The following is a 23,613-nucleotide window of genomic DNA, read 5'->3' on the forward strand; positions in this document are numbered from 1 at the left end:
GTGGTAGACAGTGTCCCCCAAAAGATGCCCATCAATTAACCCCTGAAACCTGTGAATATGTTATATCCTAATGCCAGATCCTGTAGATGGAATTGATGTTAGAGACCTCAAAACAGGGAGATTTATTCTCAGTTATCCCCAAGGGCATGATATAATTTCATGGATGATTAAAAGTAGAAGAGGAAGGCAAAAGAGTCAGGTAGAGAGACACAGTAGCAGGTGAAGAGGCGGGAGAGACTGGAAGCATGGGAGGAACCCAACTCACCATGATCGGCTTTGAAGATGGAGGAAAGGGACTCTGATGCATATCATGAGAGCATCCTTTGGAAGCTGAGGACAGTGAACACCCAGCCAGGAAACAGAGACCACAGCCCACAAGAAACAACCCAAATGAGCAAAAGCTTTACTCCGGAAGGAAAGCAGTGCTGTTAACACCTGAATGAGACTCAGATTAGACCTCTTTTTTTTTATATAATACTTTAAAAAAATACTTATTTATTTATCTTGCTGTGTCGGGTCTCAGTTGCAGCACACATTTTTGTTGCGTCACGCGGGATCTTTCACTGTGGCGTGTGGACTCAGTAGTTGTGGCAAGCAGGCTTAGTGGCTCCGTAGCATATGGGATCTTAGTTCCCCGACCAGGGATGGAACCTGTGTCCCTTGCAGTGGAAGGCGGATTCTTAACCACTGGACCACGAGGGAAGTCTCAAGTTGGACTTCTGACCTGCAGAACTGTGAGGCAGTGAGCGTGTGCTGTGTTCAGGTGTTACGGCAGGAACAAATGACTAATGGAGATTTACAGAGAAAATACTGTTTTGCCTAGAGGACAGGGCTGGTCAAGCTTTGGGAGACTCAGGAGTCACTACATGTATCTCTGTAAAGAGAACAGCAGGGGCTGCATGAGATGTATTCATCAATGAGCTGCAACATGTTTGGTAGGTCGGGAACATTAAAAATAGACAGTGTACTGAACCCCTTCTCCTCTGAGGGCACTGCTGCAGATGGGCCGTTCTGCCTTGGAGACATCCCAGGCACAGGCTTGTGTACGAAAGTGAAAGTTACTCGCTCAGTCATGTCCGACTCTTTGGGATCCCATGGACTATAGCCTGCTAGGCTCCTCTGTCTGTGGAATTGTCCAGGCAAGAGTACTAGAGTGGGTTGCCATTTCCTCCTCCAGGGGATCTTCCCAACCCAGGGATTGAACCCAGGTCTCCTGCACTGCAGGCAGATTTTTTACTGGTTGAGCCACCAAGGAAGCCCAGGCTTGTGTATAATTAACCATAACATCAAAAGAAAGCACCCCAGAGAAGGGAGCCCAATATGTCTCCTGTGAGCCCAGGCTCCTGGTATCCTGTTCTCAGAAACCATCCAGCCCGGAACCCCACAAGGATGAAAAGTTTTTAGGAATTTTCGAGATGCTGAAATAGGCAAAATTAAAATTCCAGGAATTGGAATTTCTAATCCCGTCTTACTAATGCCTCAAGAAGAGAAATGGACCTTCACCAGCTTATATTCATCAAGCCAAGCCTTGCTTATCACCCCAAGCCTCCTCCTCCAGGAAAGCTCCTCTGGTTATCCACATGGACTGCACTGTCCTCTCTCTTCTCTTTCTCAGGTCACTTGCTGTCCACATCACTTCCTCAGGGGCTTGGACAGTAGCTTGGAGGATCAGAGAACTCCCAGTTCAGAGTTTCCATCTGATTGCAGCTGCCATGGAGGTCCTCTGCTGACTTATGCTGACAGACAAGTCTTCTTTGGTTCAGTAAGAATATTCTGATGCCTTCTATGGAAGCTCATTAGTACTGCTTCATCTCATTCTATAACTCTGGAAATAGAATGTTAAATTCTGCTATCATATCTATTTTTGGATTCATTTCTTCAAAAACCACATTTTTGCCAAGGGAAGACTATTTGTTAATTTACACATTTGCCTTCTCTCTACCTCTAAAGAATCTGTGAGTTTCATGAGGGCCAGGATTATTTATCAGAGAAAAAATAAAGAGAGAGAGAGTAGAGAGACAGTAAACAAACGGGAGGAAGGGAAGGAAAGAAGAAAAGAGTTAAGAGAAGGGAGGGGGGAAATTAACCAGAATTTGTACATAAGAGATGGTCAGAAAAATATTCATAAAATGAAAATCGCACTCTAACCATCTCTAGGAACTACACAGCTAGGTGGACAACCCCCAAAGGAGTCAGCGATTAACAGATCCCTTGAGTCTGAATCAGGTATCTTGGACCACTGGGGCTGACCATCAGGGGTCTGACTTGGGTACATCTAAGCCTCATTTATCCTAATTTCTGATGGTGAAGAAGTTGGGGGCCAGTTGGTCCAAGGGCAGCCATTGCTCCTGGTTCTAGATATAGTTCTGGTTATGCACAGACCAGATCTTAAATAACACCGAGTCACCAAGTGCGACAGCTATCTCCTTCATGTTCTCCTTCAACCCTCTGTACTGAGACATCAAGGAGAAAGTCTAACCCTTCTCTAATAGCAGCTCTTCTCCTTTGAAATAGAGAGACAGCGGGCCTCCAGCCCAGGCCCTTTTGTAAGTAATGGTACCTAGGTGGAATCCAACATTCTTTCTTTGCATATGTGGTATTTATATTTACGATTATCTCTTCTTTATCACAAGCCAGTTTTTTGTTTATGGTGCTGAATGTCAAGTTTCCTTTTCAGATGAATTTATATGTTTTTTTCAAGGGAGCTGACTTAAGGACAAATGGTAAGTCACTGATAATACATGGAGTGCATATCCTGGTTAAGAAGATGGCTCATCCTTGATACAGCAAGAAAACAAGACCATCAGAATGGTGGATGGCTGCCATGTGGAAACATATGGAGACCTCCCTGATGGTCCAGGGGGTAAGACTTCGCCTTCCAAAGTGGGGGGTGTGGTTTCAACCCCTCATTGGGGAGCTAAGATCCCATAGGCCTCAGGGCAAAAAAACCAAAATATTAAAAAAAAAGAAGCAATACTGTAACAAATTCAATAAAGACTTTTAAAATGGTCACCATTCAAAAAAAAAAATCTTAAAAAAGAAGAAAAGAAACACAGACAAAGCACATCAGTATATCTGAAATGATAACTCAGCTCTAAGGACAGACAGGAGGAAGAAACCTTTCCCAGAAGTAGACAAACACTCTAAAGGTCCCACACTCCTGACAGTTTTATTTGCTGTGTCACCCATTCATTCTGGTGTTGACAGTCCCACATGCTTTATTTTTGGGTCAGAGGCTTACACTACTAAATTCAACTGTTCACTCAATAAATATGTATTGACCACTGAGAGGACATGTGCAAGCCCAAACCTACACAGGTAGTTTAGGGGTGATTGGCATTCACATCTTTGTAGCCAGAATTTGGTCCTTACTCACTCCTAACCTCTCTGCCCCACTGTCCTGTGAGATTCCTCAGATCTGAAGGGTCCCTCTGTGATGGGAGGAAGAACTATGATTGGAAGTCAGGAATGAACTTCCCCAGGATCTCTTTCAAACTTTCTTGGTAACAAGACCAATCCAGTCTCAATGCAACATTGCCCAGCCCCCACCAGCACCACACTCCCTCCAAACCACATGTTATGGCCAGTGCTGAAGGCTTCTCAGGACACTGTCAGATTCAGGTACTGATATTTAACCTGAAACCAATTACATGGGGGTTTTTTGTTGGTGGCAGTGGTGGTTTTTAATATTTACTTATTTGGCTGCTCCAGATCTTTAGTTGGAGCATGCAAACTCCTAGCTGCGGTATGTGGGCATTCCCTGACTAGGGATCAAACACACACTGCATTGACAGCCCATGGTCTTGGTCACTGGACCACCAGGGAAGTTCCACCAATTACATGTTTTGGAAGAAGAAATTAAATGCCCCTTGAAATGGGCAGTTCTGAAATTCAGACTGAAACAGTGATGTAACTAACATGTGAGCAGAAAATTCACAAGATAGAAAAATGGCTCACAAACATATGAAAAAGGGTTCAGACGAACTTATAATTAGACAAAGTTTAAAACAACATCAAGATACAATTTCTCACCTAACAGACTGGCAAAAATTAAAAAGCATGCCAACACATTCTGTTGGCAAGGCTGCAAGGAAACGGGCATTCTCGTGTGTGGATGGCGAGAGTCCCAGTTGGCACCATCCTTCTGGAGGGAAATTGGTAATACTTAAGAAAACTTCACATGCACTTATATTTTGACCCAGAAATTCCACTTCTAGGAAGCCACCCTGAAGATATTCCTCCAAATATACGCAAAATCCGTGCACACAAGTTTACTCCTTATAGCATGGTTTGTAGCTACAAAATATTGGAAATAAAAAAAACTCCTAATATAGGGGAAGGATTGAATAGCTGGTAGTGGCACATCTATAAATGAAGCATTATACAGCTATAAAAAAAGAATCGGGAAGGGGGCTTCTCTAGTGGCTCAGTGGTAAAGAATCCACCTGCCAATGCGAGGGACATGGGTTTGATCCCTGGTCTGGGAAGATCCCACATGCCATGAGGAAACTAAGCCTGTGTACCACAACTACTGAGCCCATAAGCCGCAACAACTGAAGCCCACGTGCCTAGAGCCTGCGTTCCACTTGCAACAAGAGATTCCACTGCAACAAGAAACCTGAGCACTGCAACCAGAGAGTAGCCCCTGCTCATCACAACTGGAGAAGGCCTGCACATAGCAGTGAAGATCCAGTGCAACAATAAATAAATCTTAAAAAAAAAAGGAATGGTAGTGGGATGTTAACAGCAGGGGAAGCTGAGTAGTAGTGTAGGGCTAGGCATCCTTAAAACTCCTGGTATAGGACAAGAATATTTTCCATTTAAACTGAGCAGACACACAGCCAGCCAGACTTCAGACTAAAACATTCAGACTGAACCTTCAAAGTAAACCTTTAAATTCTCCTTGCATGTCAAATACAGAAAAGACAAGTAAATGTGACATAAATCTTAAATAAGCTTTGATTATGGATAGGTTTATGACATCTCCTAAAGACTGATTTACAAGAAATTTAAGACTGTGTCCTCTCTCTCTTGAATCACATGGTACATCCCTCTGGGAATTCTAGGAGGTTTAGACTTCTGGCCCTTCATTCCTCAAGCAAAACGTAAGACAAATTTCATCTGAAAGCTTCTATGGAAAGTCATAAACATCAGCTGGCAGATCCTCCTTTTGTCACAGAGCCAGCTGACCACAAAATGCTATATCAGAATTGAGAAGCACGTTATGAAGCCACAGGGACGTGTATTGATAAATGCCTTATGCCTGGACAAGCTATCCTCCCTCTGTTTAATCTCAAAATTCAGTGCAGTAGCATCGGTCTTCTTTCCATCAGTGGGTGTTACAACCGCTGTCCATGTACTGAATGAGAAATGAAGCTCTATTTGGCCCCATATTTCCTAAGATCGCTTTCACACTTGTCACTACTCTGACTAGGAACCCAGGAGAGAACTAAGTGAAGAGTTTTGGAAAGAGAGCCGGAGACCACGGTGTGCACCAGAGAGAAGCTTCTGGGTGATAATCTCCCAACCAGGCAGTGCCAACAATGCTGGCTCTGTGGGAGGCCCAGAGAGAGCTTCAAGGGTGACACTCATGATCATCCGGAATCCGGCGATTCACCAGCACCATGAATTCTTGATGACCAATAGTCTCCTCTTCAGCTCTATAAATCTGTCATTTCAAGAACTGTTAAATGCATGGAAACACAGGACATATGGTCTTTTGTGGGGGTCGGGGGAGGGCATTCACTCAACAGAAAACACTTGAGATCAATTCAAGTTATTGTATAACAGTCCATTCCTATGGATGCTCTACATGTTAACTATGAACTTGTTAAAGAACATGTGGATTGTTTCCAGATTGGGGTTATTACGAATAAAGCTGCTATCAACATTCATGAACAGGTTTTAGTGTGGATACAAGTGTTCATCTACCTGGGACAAATAAATGCCCAGGAGTGCCATTACTGGCTTGCATGGTAAATGTGTGCTTGAATTTCAAAGTGCCCAACTATTTTCCAGATTGGCTGCACCATTTTATATTCCTACCAGCATTCATGAGAGAAGAAAACTGAACCTTCTGGACAGGAGCTGGTATCCTCATTTGGACAGGAGTTCTAATCCAATGACACAGTCTGACATATTAGAAAAGCAGGACAATTTGCCCACGATGCTTGGTCTTCCTAATCTATTTCTACAACATAGAGAAAAATCTGTTCTTTAGATCAGCTCAGGCAAATTATATACCTCACGTGGGCTTTTGACTTTCAACTAAAATTAAACTTATGCATTTGCTTTAAAAGATTTAAAACTGACATTCAGCTCAGAAATACAACTTTCTTCCAAAAGAAAAATAGTAGCCCATAATGAAGGCTAGTACATACAATCAGCAGCCAATAAGCTTTGAATATAAATTGTTGTTGCTGTTGTTTAGTTGCTCAGTCACGTCTGACTCTTTGCAACCCCATGGACTGTAGCCCACTAGGTTCCTCTGTCCATGGGATTTCCCAGGCAAGAATACTGGAATGGGTTACCATTTCCTCCTCTGGGGGATCTTCTTAACCCAGGGATGGATTGCATCTCTGGGTCATCTCTTGCATTGGCAGGCGGATTCTTTACCATTGAGCCACCAAGGAAGCACTTGAATATAAATAATGATGCATAACAACTCACCTGTGGATTGTGAACTTGAGCTCCTCAGAAAACACTGTGGCTTCTTCCAGGAAGGCAATCTCTGCTCTGAGGATGAGACACATCACAGGAAGAGAGTTTACAGTGAGAACAATCTTTGTAAGATGTCAGTGACCTCCACGGTCTTTGACAGCTAAGCGGGAGGATGAAGGAAGGAAAAAGAAAGATGCTGTGCTATATCAAAAAGCAGTTTACAAATGAAGCTGAGAAATCTGAGCTACTTTTCATTAGATGTCATATATATGTGAAAATAATTTGTTCTGTCACTTGCAAGCACATGGGTGCTTCTCCCTGGTGCATGAGTAGCAGAGCTGCATCCTTGGAGAAAGCCTGCATACTACAGAGTGTACGGTGGGATTTGCATGTTGCTAAAATGTATTCGCATGGCCTATTCTATCCTCTTCTCTCTCTCTCAGAGTTCGTTATCTGAGAACAGCCAGGACCCTGGACGCACACATCACTTCTTTTTAAATCTCACGCCCTTTCGTCTTTGGGTAAATCTGCCTTGGGGTCCCGGAGAAGGCGATGGCACCCCACTCCAGTACTCTTGCCTGGAAAATCCCATGGATGGAGGAGCCTGGTAGGCTGCAGTCCATGGGGTCGCTAAGAGTCAGACACGACTGAGCGACTTCACTTTCCCTTTCACTTTGATGCATTGGAGAAGGAAATGGAAACCCACTCCAGTGTTCTTGCCTGGAGAATCCCAGAGACGGGGAGGGGCGGGGCGGGGGGCCTGGTGGGCTGCCGTCTATGGGGTTGCACAGAGTTGGACACGACTGAAGCGACTTAGCAGCAGTAGCAGCAGCCTTGGGGTCCAAGTCTCTGCCGACTTAGACGCTCAGCCCCTGAACCTCAGAGCTGGGATTCGTTAAAGTCCAACTAGTAAAAGGGTTTGGTCAAAGTCAGTCACAGAAATTAACTCAAGGACCCTCCTGAGACACACAGCAAAGGGAAACTCGCTCCAAGGAGAAAATCTAATGCTAATGCAAGAAGCTGGGAGACCAGTACCCAGGGGCTGCCTGAGCTATCCACACGAGCCCACACGAGAAGGGAGAGAAACCCACCCAGTTCACGCAGCCTGCTCACAAGTTGAGAGGAGGCCTCCCCAAAGCTGAAGTTCTTCTGTCCTGCAGCCTTAGATCTGGGGCCCAGAGATTTCCCTGAAGCCTTGCCCTGAAACCAACACTCGCATCTCATTGGGCAGATTGCCATCATGTGACCATTCCTTTCTGCAAGGGTGTCTGGGAAATGTAGTATTTTCTTCTAAGCTGGATGTGTGTGTGTGTGTGTGTGTGTGTGTGTGTGTGTGTGTGTGTGTGTGTGTAAGCGTGTGCGCATGCGCGCACGCGGCGGAGGGCGGGGTGGGGGTTGCACTCAGTCGTGTCCCATTCTCTGGGACTCTATGTAGCCCACGAGGCTCCTCTGTCCACGGGATTTCTCAGGCAAGAATACTGGAGTGGGTTGTCATTGCCTTCTCCAGGGGATCTTCCCCACCCAGGGATTGAACCTGAGTCTCTTGCGTCTCCTCCATTAGCAGGCAGATTCTTTACCACTAGCTGCTACCTGGGAAGCTGGGTGTACTGATAGGCAAACACTATGTGGATGCTATAAGTAAAGAAGAGAGGAAGATGGTTACAGGTAAAGTAACTGTTGGGCCTTCCTGGTGGCTCAGCAGTAAAGAATTTGCCTATAAAGCAGGAGACCACCTGCAATGCAGGAGAGGAGGGTTCAATCCCTGGGTGAGGAAGATTCCCTGGAGAAGAAAATGGCAACCCACTCCAGTATTCTTGGGAAAATATTCTGGGAAATTAACAAACAGCCCTACTAGGAGGTAATCTAGGAGCCTTACTAGTTTAAAATGGCTCCCTGTTAGCAGCAGGGAGAAACGGAGGACAATTTTGCTTTTCATTATATGCCTTTCTGGATAATTGATGTTTGACGCTAAATAAATCTCATGTAGTGCCATGAGCTGAGAGAACTTAGCAATACTTCCATTCAATGTGCAGTTTCAACATGCAGTTTCCTCCCTCTTGCCCCTGTTTGATAATTACACCTGACATATTTGTTCTAGTTACTCAGTAATTTTCTCTGATCTGGACTCCTGGTTGACTTGAAATAGAATTTCTCAAAGTGTTTCTTTTTTTCTATACGGTCTCCTTGAATAAAAATATCTATCTGCAGTGGAAATGTGTGCATTGGGGGTGGGGGGCAGTAGCATTAGAATAATGATGAAGAAATAACTTTCTCAAGATGAGGACTCTTATCACAGAATGTTGGCTGGCCCAGTTGTGGAGTGACTCTTTCAAATAGCAGATCTTAGAAGACTGTTTCACCTGACGTTGGTACCTTATTTTATTTTATTTTTTTCATGTAAGGGCCTGCTTTATTGAGGATAAATTTCAGGGACACTACACGGTCCATTTTGTTTAAACAGCTTACGAAAATCCATTCTCTTCATATGACGATGTCAATTTCTAGAGTCTGCAAGTATGGAGTCAGAATTACTCCTGAAAAGTACCCTACATTGCCCATAAAAAAACGGAACGATTTCACCTCTTAGTAGATTCAAAATAGCCAGTTTTTTCTCAAGTGTTGTGTCAGACTGTTGTTTCTTTGGCCCATCTGTATATGAACCTGAGTTTTGGCACATTAAAAACAAAACAAAAATGATATACATACATACACACATAACACGTGCACAACACTCATAGACTGAAACCCGTTTCAAGACTAGACTGACAGAAGGAGAATTTCAAGTTTCAAAGAGAATGGATTTCTCTTGAATTTCAATTGTGCATAAGAACTTCTGAAAAGCAAATGAAACTTTTTAACATCAGTTGGCAGTGTGTCTATGTTTCTATCCTAGTGCTTCAAGCCCAGCTTAAAGAGTCTCAGGAAAGAGAGAAAAAAAGATTCCCATTAAGTTGAATTTGGCTTTTTGATCATCAGGTTGCACAGGGGCTAGAGTGGAACCTGGGCCCGGAAGCAAGACTCAGAGACGCCCTGGACCCACTGACAATGTCACTCATGTGGCCCCGAAGACCCTGCACTCCAGGGCTGCTGCTGTTGCTGCTAAGTTGCTTCAGTCATGTCCAACTCTGTGCGACCCCACAGACGGCAGCCCACCAGGCTCCCTGATCCCTGGGATTCTCCAGGCAAGAACACTGGAGTGGGTTGCCATTTCCTTCTCCCATGCATGAAAGTGAAAAGTTAAAGTGAAGTCGCTCAGCCCTGTCTGACTCTTAGCGACCCCATGGACTGCAGCCTACCAGGCTCCTCCATCCATGGGATTTTCCAGGCAAGAGTACTGGAGTGGGGTGCCATTGCCTTCTCCGCACTCCAGGGCAGGAGGCAAGAAAAACACATTTTCGTTTTTTGAACTCCTGCATCCCAGGACCCTGGCAGAAGTGTGCCCGACCCAGAGGGCCTAAGGCCTGGCTCCTAGCTGGTCCCTAGAGCCACCGAAGCCAGTGCTGAGCAAGAAAGGGCTCCTGATGCCAGCTGTACCTGAAGCTTGAAGATCACTCTCTCCGCCCTACCTGCCTAATCCGCACGGTGACCTCAGCCCCAAGGTGCGGTATGAAAATAACAATGGTGAATTACCAACTGGTCGGCTAGCCAATGCTCCAGGCTTTGGGCTGTGTCGGAGGTCCAATGATTCTACTCCAAGAGGCAGCGCGTTCCCCTTGTGGACAGGGAACTGGGGTGAAAGGTTTCAGGTATGGGACCCCTGGGAAGCCCTGTTCTGTTGCAGCAGCCACCAGCGTCTTTGGGCCCGACCAGCTACTACCTGCAACTCCTAAATTACACCAGACCAAATTTGGGGTGTCAGGCGGAGTCCCCGAACTCTGCCAAGCTCGGGTTTGAAGTAGCTGAGTTGTGAGCGCGCCTTCCTCAATGATTCAAGAGCTGCTCTAGGACCTGGGGTTGGACGCAAGGGGTGCAAAAAGCCAGGCTCTCCCCCTGTGCTCCGCACTCCCAGTTTGACAAGCTAAGGGTGCAGATAGGGGGTGGGGGCGCTAGATGAGACCCCAAGCTTTGCGGAAAGGGATTTCACATAACCGGACCCCACTTCCCGGATCCTAAGTGCCAAAATGTGTTTAGTGTAGGGTGGAGGTAGACCCCGGGGAAACCCGAGCAGGATACAGTTAAACGCGCTCCCTCGGCCACGCCCCCTCCTCACTTCAGGGGAACAGAACATGGTCCGATTCCAGGTGCATCAGATGGTTTCATGTTACAGATCCTAGAAGGGCCAAATTTGCCCCCATTCCCCACTGCCTGCCCCAGTGTCTGCCCACTCACGGAACTGGCCCCGCAGAGGCGGAGGCGCTGCTGGTGGCGTCAGCGCCCTCTAGGTTTCCTCAACAAATTCCAAATTCTGGAAACAGACGCCTCCGCCGCCTCCTCACCTCTGTCCTGCAGTGCACCCCGCACAGCCCCGGGGCCCTGTGTTTGGAGCGCATCCTGCAGCCCTCGGGTTCACGCCGCCGGCCAGAGGCTTCCCCTGACCCCGAAATCGACACAGGCAGCCAAATTGGGCGGGTCCGGCTGCTTCTCCGAAGGTCAAGCCGGATCCCTGCTGAGTGGTCCTATTCCCGGCTGCTTTGGCCCTGGAGGCTGTCGGCGCCCGGAATCCACAACTTTTCTCCACCTTCTGTGGCCTCACGCTCTCTGAGATCCGTCAGAGTTTCAGCTCCGCCCCACCACGCCCACGCCCCGGTCCCGCCCCTCTGTGGCCACGCCCCGGCCACGCCCACGAATGAACGGTCCTGGACCGGCTTCATCCAAGGTGCAAGTTGAAGTGTGTGCCCACCCGAAGGCGAAAGGGAAGGAGAGAGAGGACCTTCAGTTCTCTTTTCTGCTGCTAAACCGTACTTTATTCATCCCTTTGTCTTACCTTTCTGAGGCATAGATAGCCCTGATAAGTTCTGATCCGGTTCTCCAAGTCACTGCGGGAGAGGGAAAGTGGGGAGGATGGTGGACACTGGCCTCGAGATGTTCAGATGTCTGGAATTAGAATGGGGTAATATCTACTACTGCGGGCAGGAATCCCTCAGAAGAAATGGAGTAGCCAAAATGGTCAAAAAAGAGTCCAAAATGCAGTACTTGGATGCAATCTCAAAAACGACAGAATGATCTCTGTTCGTTTCCATGGCAAACCATTCAATATCACAGTAATCCAAGTCTATGCCCCAACCAGTAATGCTGAAGAAGCTGAAGTTGAACAGTTCTATGAAGACCTACAAGACCTTTTAGAACTAACACCCAAAAAAGATGTCCTTTTCATTATAGGGGACTGGAATGCAAAAGTAGGAAGTCAAGAAACACCTGGAGTAACAGGCAAATTTGGCCTTGGAATACGGAATGAAGCAGGGCAAAGACTAATAGAGTTTTGCCAAGAAAATGCACTGGTCATAACAAACACCCTCTTCCAACAACACAAGAGAAGACTCTATACATGGACATCACCAGATGGTCAACACCAAAATCAGATTGGTTATATTCTTTGCAGCCAAAGATGGAGAAGCTCTATACACTCAGCAAAAACAAGACCAGGAGCTGACTGTGGCTCAGACCATGAACTCCTTATTGCCAAATTCAGACTTAAATTGAAGAAAGTAGGGAAAACCATTAGACCATTCAGGTATGACCTAAATCAAATCCCTTATGATTATACAGTGGAAGTGAGGAATAGATTTAAGGGCCTAGATCTGATAGATAGAGTGCCTGATGAACTACGGACTGAGGTTCATGACATTGTACAGGAGACAGGGATCAAGACCATCCCCATGGAAAAGAAATGCAAAAAAGCAAAATGGCTGTCTGAGGAGGCCTTACAAATAGCTGTGAAAAGAAGAGAAGTGAAAAGCAAAGGAGAAAAGGAAAGATATAAACATCTGAATGCAGAGTTCCAAAGAACAACAAGAAGAGATAAGAAAGCCTTCTTCAGTGATCAATGCAAAGAAATAGAAGAAAACAACAGAATGGGAAAGACTAGAGATCTCTTCAAGAAAATTAGAGATACCAAAGGAACATTTCATGCAGGGATGGGCTCGATAAAGGACAGAAATGGTATGGACCTAACAGAAGCAGAAGATATTAAGAAGAGATGGCAAGAATACACAGAAGAACTGTACAAAAAAGATCTTCAAGACCCAGATAATCATGATGGTGTGATCACAGACCTAGAGCCAGACATCTTGGAATGTGAAGTCAAGTGGGCCTTAGAAAGCATCACTACAAACAAAGCTAGTGGAGGTGATAGAATTCCAGTTGAGCTATTCCCAATCCTGAAAGATGATGCTGTGAAAGTGCTGCACTCAATATGCCAGCACATTTGGAAAACTCAGCAGTGGCCACAGGACTGGAAAAGGTCAGTTTTCATGCCAATCCCAAAGAAAGGCAATGCCAAAGAATGCTCAAACTACCACACAATTGTACTCATCTCACACGCTGGTAAAGTAATGCTCAAAATTCTCCAAGCCAGGCTTCAGCAATATGTGAACCGTGAACTTCCTGATGTTCAAGCTGGTTTTAGAAAAGGCAGAGGAACCAGAGATCAAATTGTCAACATCCATTGGGTCATGGAAAAAGCAAGAGAGTCCCAGAAAAACATCTATTTCTGCTTTATTGACTATGCCAAAGCCTTTGACTGTGTGGATCACAAGAAACTGTGGACAATTCTGAAAGAGATGGGAATACCAGACCACCTGATCTGCCTCTTGAAAAATCTGTATGCAGGTCAGGAAGCAACAGTTAGAACTGGACATGGAGCAACAGACTGGTTTCAAATAGGAAAAGGAGTACATCAAGGCTGTATATTGTCACCCTGTTTATTTACTTATATGCAGAGTACATCATGAGAAACACTGGACTGGAAGAAACACAAGCTGGAATCAAGATTGTCAGGAGAAATATCAATCACCTCAGATATGCAGATGACACCACCCTTATGGCAGAAAGTGAAGAGGAACTCAAAAGCCTCTGGATGAAAGTGAAAGAGGAGAGTGAAAAAGTTGGCTTAAAGCTCAACATTCAGAAAACGAAGATCATGGCATCCGGTCCCATCACTTCATGGGAAACAGATGGGGAAACAGTGGAAACAGTGTCAGACTTTATTTTTTTGGGCTCCAAAATCACTACAGATGGTGATTGCAGCCATGAAATTAAAAGACACTTACTCCTTGGAAGGAAAGTTATGACCAACCTAGATAGCATATTCAAAAGCAGAGACATTAATTTGCCAACAAAGGTCTGTCTAGTCAAGGCTATGGTTTTTCCAGTGGTCATGTATGGATGTGAGAGTTGGACTGTGAAGAAAGTTGAGTGCCGAAGAATTGATGCTATTGAACTGTGGAGTTGGAGAAGACTCTTGAGAGTCCCTTGGACTGCAAGGAGATCCAAGCAGTCATTCTAAAGGAGATCAGTCCTGGGTGTTCATTGGAAGGACTGATGCTAAAGCTGAAACTCCAATACTTTGGCCACCTCATGTGAAGAATTGACTCATTGGAAAAGACCCTGATGCTGGGAGGGATTAGAGACAGGAGGAGAAGGGGACAACAGAGGATGAGATGGCTGGATGGCATCACCGACTCGATGGACATGAGTTTGAGTGAACTCCAGGAGTTGGTGATGGACAGGGAGGCCTGGAGAGCTTCGATTCATGGGGTCACAAAGTGTCGGACACGACTGAGCAACTGAACTGAACTGAACTGACACAGCACTGGGAAATTGTGGCTTCCTCAGGAAGGGGACTGGACGGTTGAGATTGGAGAGAAAGGAATTCTACTTGGCCTGGAAAAGAGAGGCTTTTCAACCAAAAAGGTTAACTGTAAAATACTGATTCTTATAGTCCTAGATGCGAGCAGAGAATTAGCTTTTAAATACATTATGGTAATTCTCCAGTTTACCACTTCATAGTGCTAATTCCCAGTGCATCCCTTTCCCAGCCCCTGCCCTCTCCCTGGCAACCACAAGTCTATTGTCCATCTTTGAGTCTGCCTCTTTTTCAGATATGTTCCTTTCTGTCATATTTTAGATTCCATATATAAGGGATATTATGTGATATTTGTCTGATTTACTTCGCTTAGTATGATCATCTCTAGGTGCATCCATGTTACTGCAAATGGCATTATTTCATTCTTTTTGTGGCTGAATAATAGTCAGTTGTGTGTATATATATTATATATGCCACATTTTCTTTATCTTTTCTTTGTTGATGGACAGGTAGTTTTCTTGGCTCAGCTATTGTAATAGTGCAGCTGTGAACATAGGAGTGCGTATATTTGTTTGAATTATAGTCTTTGGAACATGTTTAAAATCATAAAGGCTATTTAAACCTCTCAAAATCACTGGGAAATGGGAAATAAAATGTATCCCATTATTGCAGACTGAGGGATTGGCTTTCCCTCCTGTCAGGAAATATAATTTTTAAGAAGTCAGAAAAAATGTGCCTCTCTCTCTTACTCCCTGATCTACTTTCATTTTGCAGGTTCATGATTTACGACTCTCTATATTTGTTATTTCTTTCCTTTATACATTGAATGTCACCCTCCCAACTGGAAGGCAAATTCAGATTCTGGATTAAAATGCAAAGAGCTTGGACTTCCCTGGTGGTCCAGTGGTTAAGAATCTGCATGCCAATGCAGGGAATACAGGTTCAATCCCTGGTGTGGGAAGATCCCATGTGCCACAGGGCAACTAAGCCCATGAGCCACAACTACTGAGCCTGTGAGCCCTGGAGTGCACGGTCCACAACAGTCTTAACTAGAGAGTAGCCCTTGCTGGCCACAACTAGACAATAGGCCCTGCTGGCCACAGCTAGAGAACCCTGGCACACGGCAACGAAGATCCAGTGCAGCCAAAAGTAATTAATTAAAAAAAAATTTTTTTTAATGCATTGAACTTATAATCAGGGAGGTCTCATTCTGTCGAGAGTCACATAGTGACACTCTCTCCTGTGTGGATAAAGGCTTCTGTCCCCCCAGTCTATCTGTCCTTCTTATGAGCCATTATAATCCATTTAATCCTTACAACAACCTTATGGGATTGCTATTTGTATGGTCTCTTCTTAAAGTTGAAGAATTTAGATACAATATAATGGCTTTGACTGAGTATTTTCTAACAGGCAATTTACCATCTATACCTTATTTATGTTTTTGGTTATTTGCTTTTGTTGTATTTTCAACTCTTCTCTGCCTTGCCTCCCATTGAAAATGTAAGCTCCCAGTGGATGGCTTTCTATCTCCTCACCCCTGAATTATCAACACCTGAAACAATGCTTACACTAGAGTCAAATGGGCTTCCCTGGTGGCTCAGATAGTAAAGAATCAGGCTGCAATTCACAAGACCCGGGTTTGATCCCTAGGTGGGGAGGATTGCCTGGAGAAGGACATGTCAACTCACTCCAGTTTTCTTGCCTGGAGAATTTCATGGACAGAGGAACCTGGAGGACGATAGTCCATGGGGTCGCAAAGAGTTGGACATGACTGAGCAACTAACACTTTCACTTTGACTCATTTTACCAATGAGGGAAGCTAGATTGAGAAGTGACAAGCAAAAAATCACCTACTGGTTATAAAAGTAATGATAATACTTATTCAGTGCTTGCTTGAGGTACTATTCTAAAAATAGTACTTGAGTTAAGCCAGATAGATCTCATAAACACCCAGGTGCATATGCTCTTATTACACCAATTACAGGCCAGCAACTAAGATTTAAGATGGTTGAGTAAGTTACCCTGAATCACACTGATAATGCCTGGTGGAGCTGGCAATCAGACTGAAGTAGTAGGCTGCCTCCAGAGACCACGTTCATAACCCCCTCAAAGACTTACATGTGCTAAGAAGTGTCTGGAAATCATATTTGTTCATTACACTACGCATCTTGATTACACTAGTCTGTGTTGACGCTCCCCTTCCCAGGTCAAACCTTCTGTGTCTGGTCTTGCCAACTCGATTTTTCCTACCTTGAACAGAAAGAGACACATTGATTTATCATTCCTACTGATTAGTGCAGGAAAGCACCCCAAAGTTAGCTGGGATTGAAATCTACTCTGAAGTCAGCCTCAGTGGACATCACCATCCCCAGAGAGGCAGCTCACCCAGCTTCCCAGGATAAGATGTGGGCAGCTTTTGCCTGTTCAGTCAACTTTTGTGATTGATGCCCAGTCGCCCATGCCTGGTCATTAGCCTGTTCCCTCTTGATCTCTCTTTTGAAGCATAGCTCTTGGCAGGTTATCAGCAGCCTGGATGGTCTGCTCAGATCCTTCCACTCTGAGTTCAACAGCAGAAAACCACCCATTTAGCCATTTAGTGCCCAAATGTGCATAATAGGGTTCAGATTTGCTTACGAATGGAATTAGTTAATTCATCACCCTGTCAGTCTTTTTATCCAGTTTGCACACATTACAATCAGAGCTAATACTCAAATTCTCCCTCTTCTGAGCTGGTTTTACACATATTAACCCATTTAATTCTCCCCACAACACTATCAGGTTACTATAATTTCTAATTCTTTTTGAAGATGAAGGGATGTAGACACAGATGTTTAGTTTATAAAAACCAGTCGTTAGAACACTTGGGATTCAAACTCAGGCAACTGGGCTGTAGACTCCACATTTCAAAACATATCACTAGTCTGCCCCTCTCTATAACAGTAAGTCCCCTCATATGAACCTTCAAGTTGCAAACTTTCAAAAATGCGAGTGTGCACTGGCTTGTCCAATCACTTTAAGTTAGCTCGTGTCTCGTACGTATTGTTCTGTGTGTGCATCTTCTATGAGAGGTTGTGCTTTTGTGTACTTTACAGTAATCTATAGAGGACAGTGCTATAGAATCTATATAGATAGAATTGAACCCAGCAAGGAATCAGAACCTGTGACATCAATATCAGGCATGAGTGAAATCACAGCTTGCCCTCCATCTCCTATTGCTGACGATCCTTCAGCTCTACCATCTCCCACCCGCCTCTCCCTCCTCCAGGGAGTAACTCTTCTTGACCGTTCACTGGATGCCAACCCCTGAGGCCAGCTGTTGTACTGTAATACTGTACTCTTCAAGGTCCTATACTGTAAAATTAAGTGTTTTATTTCTTGCATTTGTTTTGTGTGTATTATTTGTGTGAAAAGAATTATAAACCTATTTATAATACTTATTATTATACCACCTTATAGTACTTTATCATTATAACACCCTATTCCTTCAATACTATATAGCCAATTGTGTTAGTTGGGTAACTAGGCTAACTTTGTTGGACGTACAAACAAGTTGGACTTATGAACGAAGTCTTGGAATGGAACTCATTAGTATGTAGGGAATTTACTGTACTTCCATAAAAATATGGCATCTGAGTTGGGAAAAACTCTCTTTTTCATTTCCTTTATTCTCACATTCACTGAATTCTTCTGGCCACCAGATGTGTGGGTTTTCCCCACCAAGCAACTTTCCAGTTCTCTGTGGACACCAAGCAGATGCCTAGTCAACTGGAAAAAAAAAAAGCACAACCTGAAAGTTGAGAATTATGTTTTATTTGGCTGACAAAACTGAGGATTTAAGCTAAGGAGATGTCCTCTCAGATAGCTCTGAGGGACTGCTCTGAAGTTAAGGGAGGAGCCAGGATATATAGGAATTTTTGCAATAAAAAACATGATGAACATCAAAAGATTACTGCTAATTAGAGGAAAAGCAGATAATTCAAGTTAATGAATTTAGGACTTTTCTATATATGGGAAGATGCAAGAGTCTGAGCTTGCTGGAATCATTCCTTTTATATGCAACTGAGTTATCTAGGGCCAGTATCCTGCTTTTCTCCATCTGGAATCCCCTTAGGGTGCTCAGTCTGAGGCTGTTACAGTGGTAGCCACAGGATTCTTTATTTACTGATACGGCAGGTGACAATTTTCACCCACACCTAGGATTCAGTTCAACTCAGACACTACCTACCTGGAAATAGAATCATAACCCACGTGAAAAGGGCTCAGTCCACGAAACCACCCCCACTTCAAGATGCCAATCACCAGTCCAGATTGTCACCTGTGTTTCTGACCAACCAGCTATAAAACAGAGGTTCCCACAACCCCCTCCATAGATTCAATAGTTTTCTAGTGTGAATCGTAGAACTCAAGAAAAAAGTTCACTTACCAAACTACCAGTTTTTATAAAAGGATATTGTAAGTAGAGATAGGTAAGTGCATTTTTCCCAGAGCCCCCAGAAAAAGACACAGTCCTGCAGAGACTTCAGTTTCAACCCTGTGAGACTGAGTGGAAGAACCAGCCAAGCTTACCAGATTTCTGAATTTACAAAGCCGTGCAATAGTAAAGCCATGTAGCTTTAAGTACGTACATTTACAAGGATTTGTGACAGCAACAACAGAGAGCAAAAACCCTCCCTCACAAGATGCTGTCTTTTTTTTTTTTTTTTTTTTAATTTGTCTGTGCTGGGTGTTAGTTGTGGCACACAGGCTCTGTGATCTTCACTGCAGTGTGTGGGGTCTTCAGCTGCAGCATGTGAGATCTAGTTCCCTGAACAGGGATTGAACCTGGGCCCCTAGCATTGGGAGTGGAGAGTCAAGTTTTAGCCACTGGGCCACCAGGGAAGTCACAAGATGATGTCTTTATTACCCAGGACATCAGGCTGTGATAGGAAATGGTCCCATAACCTCAGGGGTTTAAAAGAATAAATCCTATCTTTTATTCATGCCACGTGTCCAGTGCATATCATCTGAGTGCACTGCTCTGTGGCACTGACATCCTGCAGGAACCCAGGCTGACAGAACAGCTGTGAACTGGCTGAATATGACAGAGAGAATATGACAGAGTATATACTGGTCGTTAGAAACTTCCATGTAGAAGGGATATGTGTCATTTCCACTTATATTCCTTTGACCTGCACCAGTTATATGACCATGCCTAAATACAAAAGGACTGGAGAGTGCTTAAAAAGAGAGAAAGAGAAGGCTTCCCAGGTGGCGCTAGTGGTAAAGAATCTGACTGTCAATGCAGGAGCCACAAGAGATGCAGGTTTGATCCCTGGATCTGGAAGATCCCCTGGAGTAGGAAATGGCAACCCACTCCAGTATTCTTGCATGGAACTTGCATGAACAGAGGAAACTGGAGGGTCCATTGGGCCCCAAAGAGTCAGACATGACTGAGTGACTGAGCATGCACATACACTAAACTTGGTGGAAGTTCTTTAAATGTTACTGTTGTTGTTCAGTCACTAAGTAGTGTCCAACTCTAAAAAAGAGATCAGATCAGATCAGATCAGTCACTTAGTCGTGTCTGACTCTTTGCGACCCCATGAATCACAGCACGCCAGGCCTCCCTGTCTATCACCAACTCCCGGAGTTCACTCAGACTCACATACATCAAGTCAGTGATGCCATCCAGCCATCTCATCCTCTGTCGTCCCCTTCTCCTCCTGCCCTCAATCCCTCCCAGCATCAGAGTCTTTTCCAGTGAGTCAACTCTTCCCATGAGGTGGCCAAAGTATTGGAGTTTCAGCTTTAGCATCATTCCTTCCAATGAACACCCAGGGCTGATCTCCTTTAGAATGGACTGGTTGGATCTCCTTGCAGTCCAAGGGACTCTCAAGAGTCTTCTCCAACACCACAGTTCAAAAGCATCAGTTCTTCGGCGCTCAGCTTTCTTCACAGTCCAACTCTCACATCTATACATGACCACAGGAAAAACCATAGTCTTGACTAGACAGACCTTTGTTGGCAAAGTAATGTCTCTGCTTTTGAATATGCTATCTAGGTTGGTCATAACTTTCCCTCCAAGGAGTAAGCATCTTTTAATTTCATGGCTGCAGTCACCATCTGTAGTGATTTTGGAGCCCAGAAAAATAAAGTCTGACACTGTTTCCACTGTTTCCCCATCTATTTCCCATGAAGTGATGGGACAGGATGCCATGATCTTCGTTTTCTGAATGTTGAGCTTTAAGCCAACTTTTTCAGTCTCCACTTTCACTTTCATCAAGAGGCTCTTTAGTTCCTCTTCACTTTCTGCCATAAGGGTGGTGTCATCTGCATATCTGAGGTGATTGATATTTCTCCCGGCAATCTTAATTCCGGCTTGTGTTTCTTCCAGTCCAGCATTTCTCATGATGTACTCTGCATATAAGTTAAATAAATAGGGTGACAATATACTGCCTTGACGAACTCCTTTTCCTATTTGGAACCAGTCTGTTGTTCCATGTCCATTTCTAACTGTTGCTTCCTGACCTGCATACAAATTTCTCACAAGGCAGATCAGGTGGTCTGGTATTCCCATCTCTTTCAGAATTGTCCACAGTTGATTGTGATCCACACAGTCAAAGGCTTTGGCATAGTCAATAAAGCAGAAATAGATGCTTTTCTGGGACTCTCTTGCTTTTTCTATGATCCAGCGGATGTTGGCAATTTGATCTCTGGTTCCTCTGCCTTTTCTAAAACCAGCTTGAACATCAGGAAGTTCACGGTTCACATATTGCTGAAGCCTGGCTTGGAGAATTTTGAGCATTACTTTACTAGCGTGTGAGATGAATGCAATTGTGCGGTAGTTTGAGCATTCTTTGGCATTGCCTTTCTTTGGGATTGGAATGAAAACTGACCTTTTCCAGTCCTGTGGCCACTGCTGAGTTTTCCAAATGTGCTGGCATATTGAGTGCAGCACTTTCACAGCATCATCTTTCAGGATTGGGAATAGCTCAACTGGAATTCCATCACCTCCGCTAGCTTTGTTTGTAGTGATGCTTTCTAAGGCCCACTTGACTTCACATTCCAGGATGTCTCGCTCTAGGTCAGTGATCACACCATCGTGATTATCTGGGTCGTGAAGATCTTTTTTGTACAGTTCTTCTGTGAGAGTCACCATATTTGAGAAGAGCCCCAATCATGCCTACCTTCTCTGTGTCAGCTTTAGATGAAGGCAGAGTCCAGATGGGAGTGATATGTGGAGAGTTTTGGATATTTATCCCCAGATAATAATCTGTGCTGCACACATACTAAGGGGGCACATTCTGATTTGCTTTTTCAATATTGAAGTCAGCTGTTTTTCTTAAATTCAGAGAATATAGACTATTAATTTCACTCTGCATTTGTTGCATAACAAGAGGAAAGTGGAAACATATTTTCTTATCCCATTTGTAATTATCCTTCCTGCATCACTGTTTTGGTAGAAATAATAGGCATTGTCTTGGATAAAGCATTTAAAGCTGAGTTTTTAAGTTAAATGGGAGTCAGCATCAGGAAGTCCCAGGAAGTCAAAATCTGGGAGTCGAATGCAAATTGCTTAGGATTATTGTGTCTTCTCACAGAATTGACCCTTTTACTGTCACATCCCTCCTTATCTCAATAATGTCTCTTGTTGTGAAGTCTACTTGCTGTTCCTTCGTTCAGTCTTGTCTGACTCTTTGCAACCCCATGGACTGCAGCATCCCAGGCTTCTTTGTCCTTTTCCATCTCCAAGAGCTTACTCAAACTCATGTCCACTGAGTCAGTGATGCCATCCAAACATCTTGTCCTCTGTCATCCCCTTCTCCTCCTGCCTTCAATCTTTCCCAGCATCAAGGGCTTTTCTAGTGAGTCAACTCTTCACATCAGGTGGCCAAAGCATTGGAGTTTCAGCTTCAGCAACAGTCTTCCAATGAATATTCAGGATTGATTTCCTTTAGGATTGATTGGCCATATCTCTTTGCAATCTAAGGGACTCTAAAGAGTCTTCTCCAACACCACAGTTCAAAAGCATCAATTCTTCAGGGCTTAGCCTTCTTTATAGTCCAACTCTCACATCCACACATGACTACTGGAAAAACCATCGCTTTGCCTATACAGACCTTTGTCGGCAAAGTAATGTCTCTGCTTTTGAATATGTTGTCTAGGTTTTTCATAGCTTTTCTTCCAAGGAGCAAGCTTCTTTTAATTTCATGGCTGCAGTCACCATCTGCAGTGATTTTGGAGCCCAAGAAAATAAAGTCTCTCACTGTTTCCACGGTTTCCCCATCTATTTGCCATGAAGTGATGGGACCAGATGCCATGATCTTCATTTTTGAATGTTGAGTTTTTAAGCCAGCATCTTCACCTCTTTCACCTTCATCAAGAGGTTTTTTAGTTTCCTCTTTGCTTTCTGCCATAAGGGTGGTGTCATCTGCATATCTGAGATTATTAGTATTTCTCCCAGAAATCTACATTCCAGCTTGTTCTTCATCCAGCCCGGCATTTTGCCTGATGTACTCTGCATATAAGTTAAATAAGCAGAGTGACAATATACAGCCTTGACAGACTCCTTTCCCAATTTGGAAGAAGTCCATTGTTCCACGTCCAGTTCTAACTGTTGCTTCTTGACCTACATACAGATTTCTCAGGAGACAGGTAAGGTGGTCTGGTATTCCCATCTCTTTAAGAATTTTCTACAGTCTAGCCTGATATTAATATAGATATTTATTTTCTTCTTTTGTTTACCATGAGTCCGATATTCCGTAAAGGTTTTTTTAGTTGCTGTAAAGATATGACTTTATAGGTAAAGTATGCTAGAAGCAGAAATAACCAACACCTTATTCATTGATCCCTGAAGCCTCATGTAGAACAGAGGAGCCTGACGGGCTACAGTCCATAGGGTTGCAAAGAATGGGACACGACTGGAGTGACTTAGCACACATGCACGCACACAGGACATTCCAAACCCTCCAGTCTCCTTCGTGCCTCAAGAATAGTGTTTGTGTGTGCTAAGTCACTTCAGTTGTGTCTGACTGTATGTGACCCTATGGACTGTAGCCATCCAGGGTCCTCTGACCATGGGATTCTCCAGGCAAGAATACTGGAGTGGGTTCCCATGCCCTCCTCCAGGGGATCTTCCCAATCCAGAGTTCAAACCCCCAATCTCTTAAGTCTCCTGCATTGGCAGGTGGGTTATTTACCAGTAGTGCCACCTGGGAAGCCCTCCAAGA

General features: G+C 44.3%; 1 long non-coding RNA gene across 1 annotated transcript; it reads right to left on the minus strand.

Annotated features, from left to right (window-relative positions):
• Window positions 1-494: 494 nt before the first annotated feature.
• LOC147355317 (uncharacterized) lies at window positions 495-7,882 on the minus strand. Its single transcript, XR_015143982.1, has 3 exons — window positions 7,752-7,882; window positions 6,670-6,735; window positions 495-1,825 (listed from the first exon to the last, which is right to left on the minus strand). It is a non-coding gene; the product is annotated as an uncharacterized LOC147355317 (long non-coding RNA).
• Between the last annotated feature and the right edge of the window lie 15,731 nt (window positions 7,883-23,613).

The sequence above is a fragment of the Bos grunniens genome, chromosome 17, assembly GCF_055505025.1.
Source record: "Bos grunniens cultivar Pamir isolate PY7600 chromosome 17, Bosgru_T2T1.0, whole genome shotgun sequence".
Taxonomy (NCBI): Eukaryota; Metazoa; Chordata; class Mammalia; order Artiodactyla; family Bovidae; genus Bos; species Bos grunniens.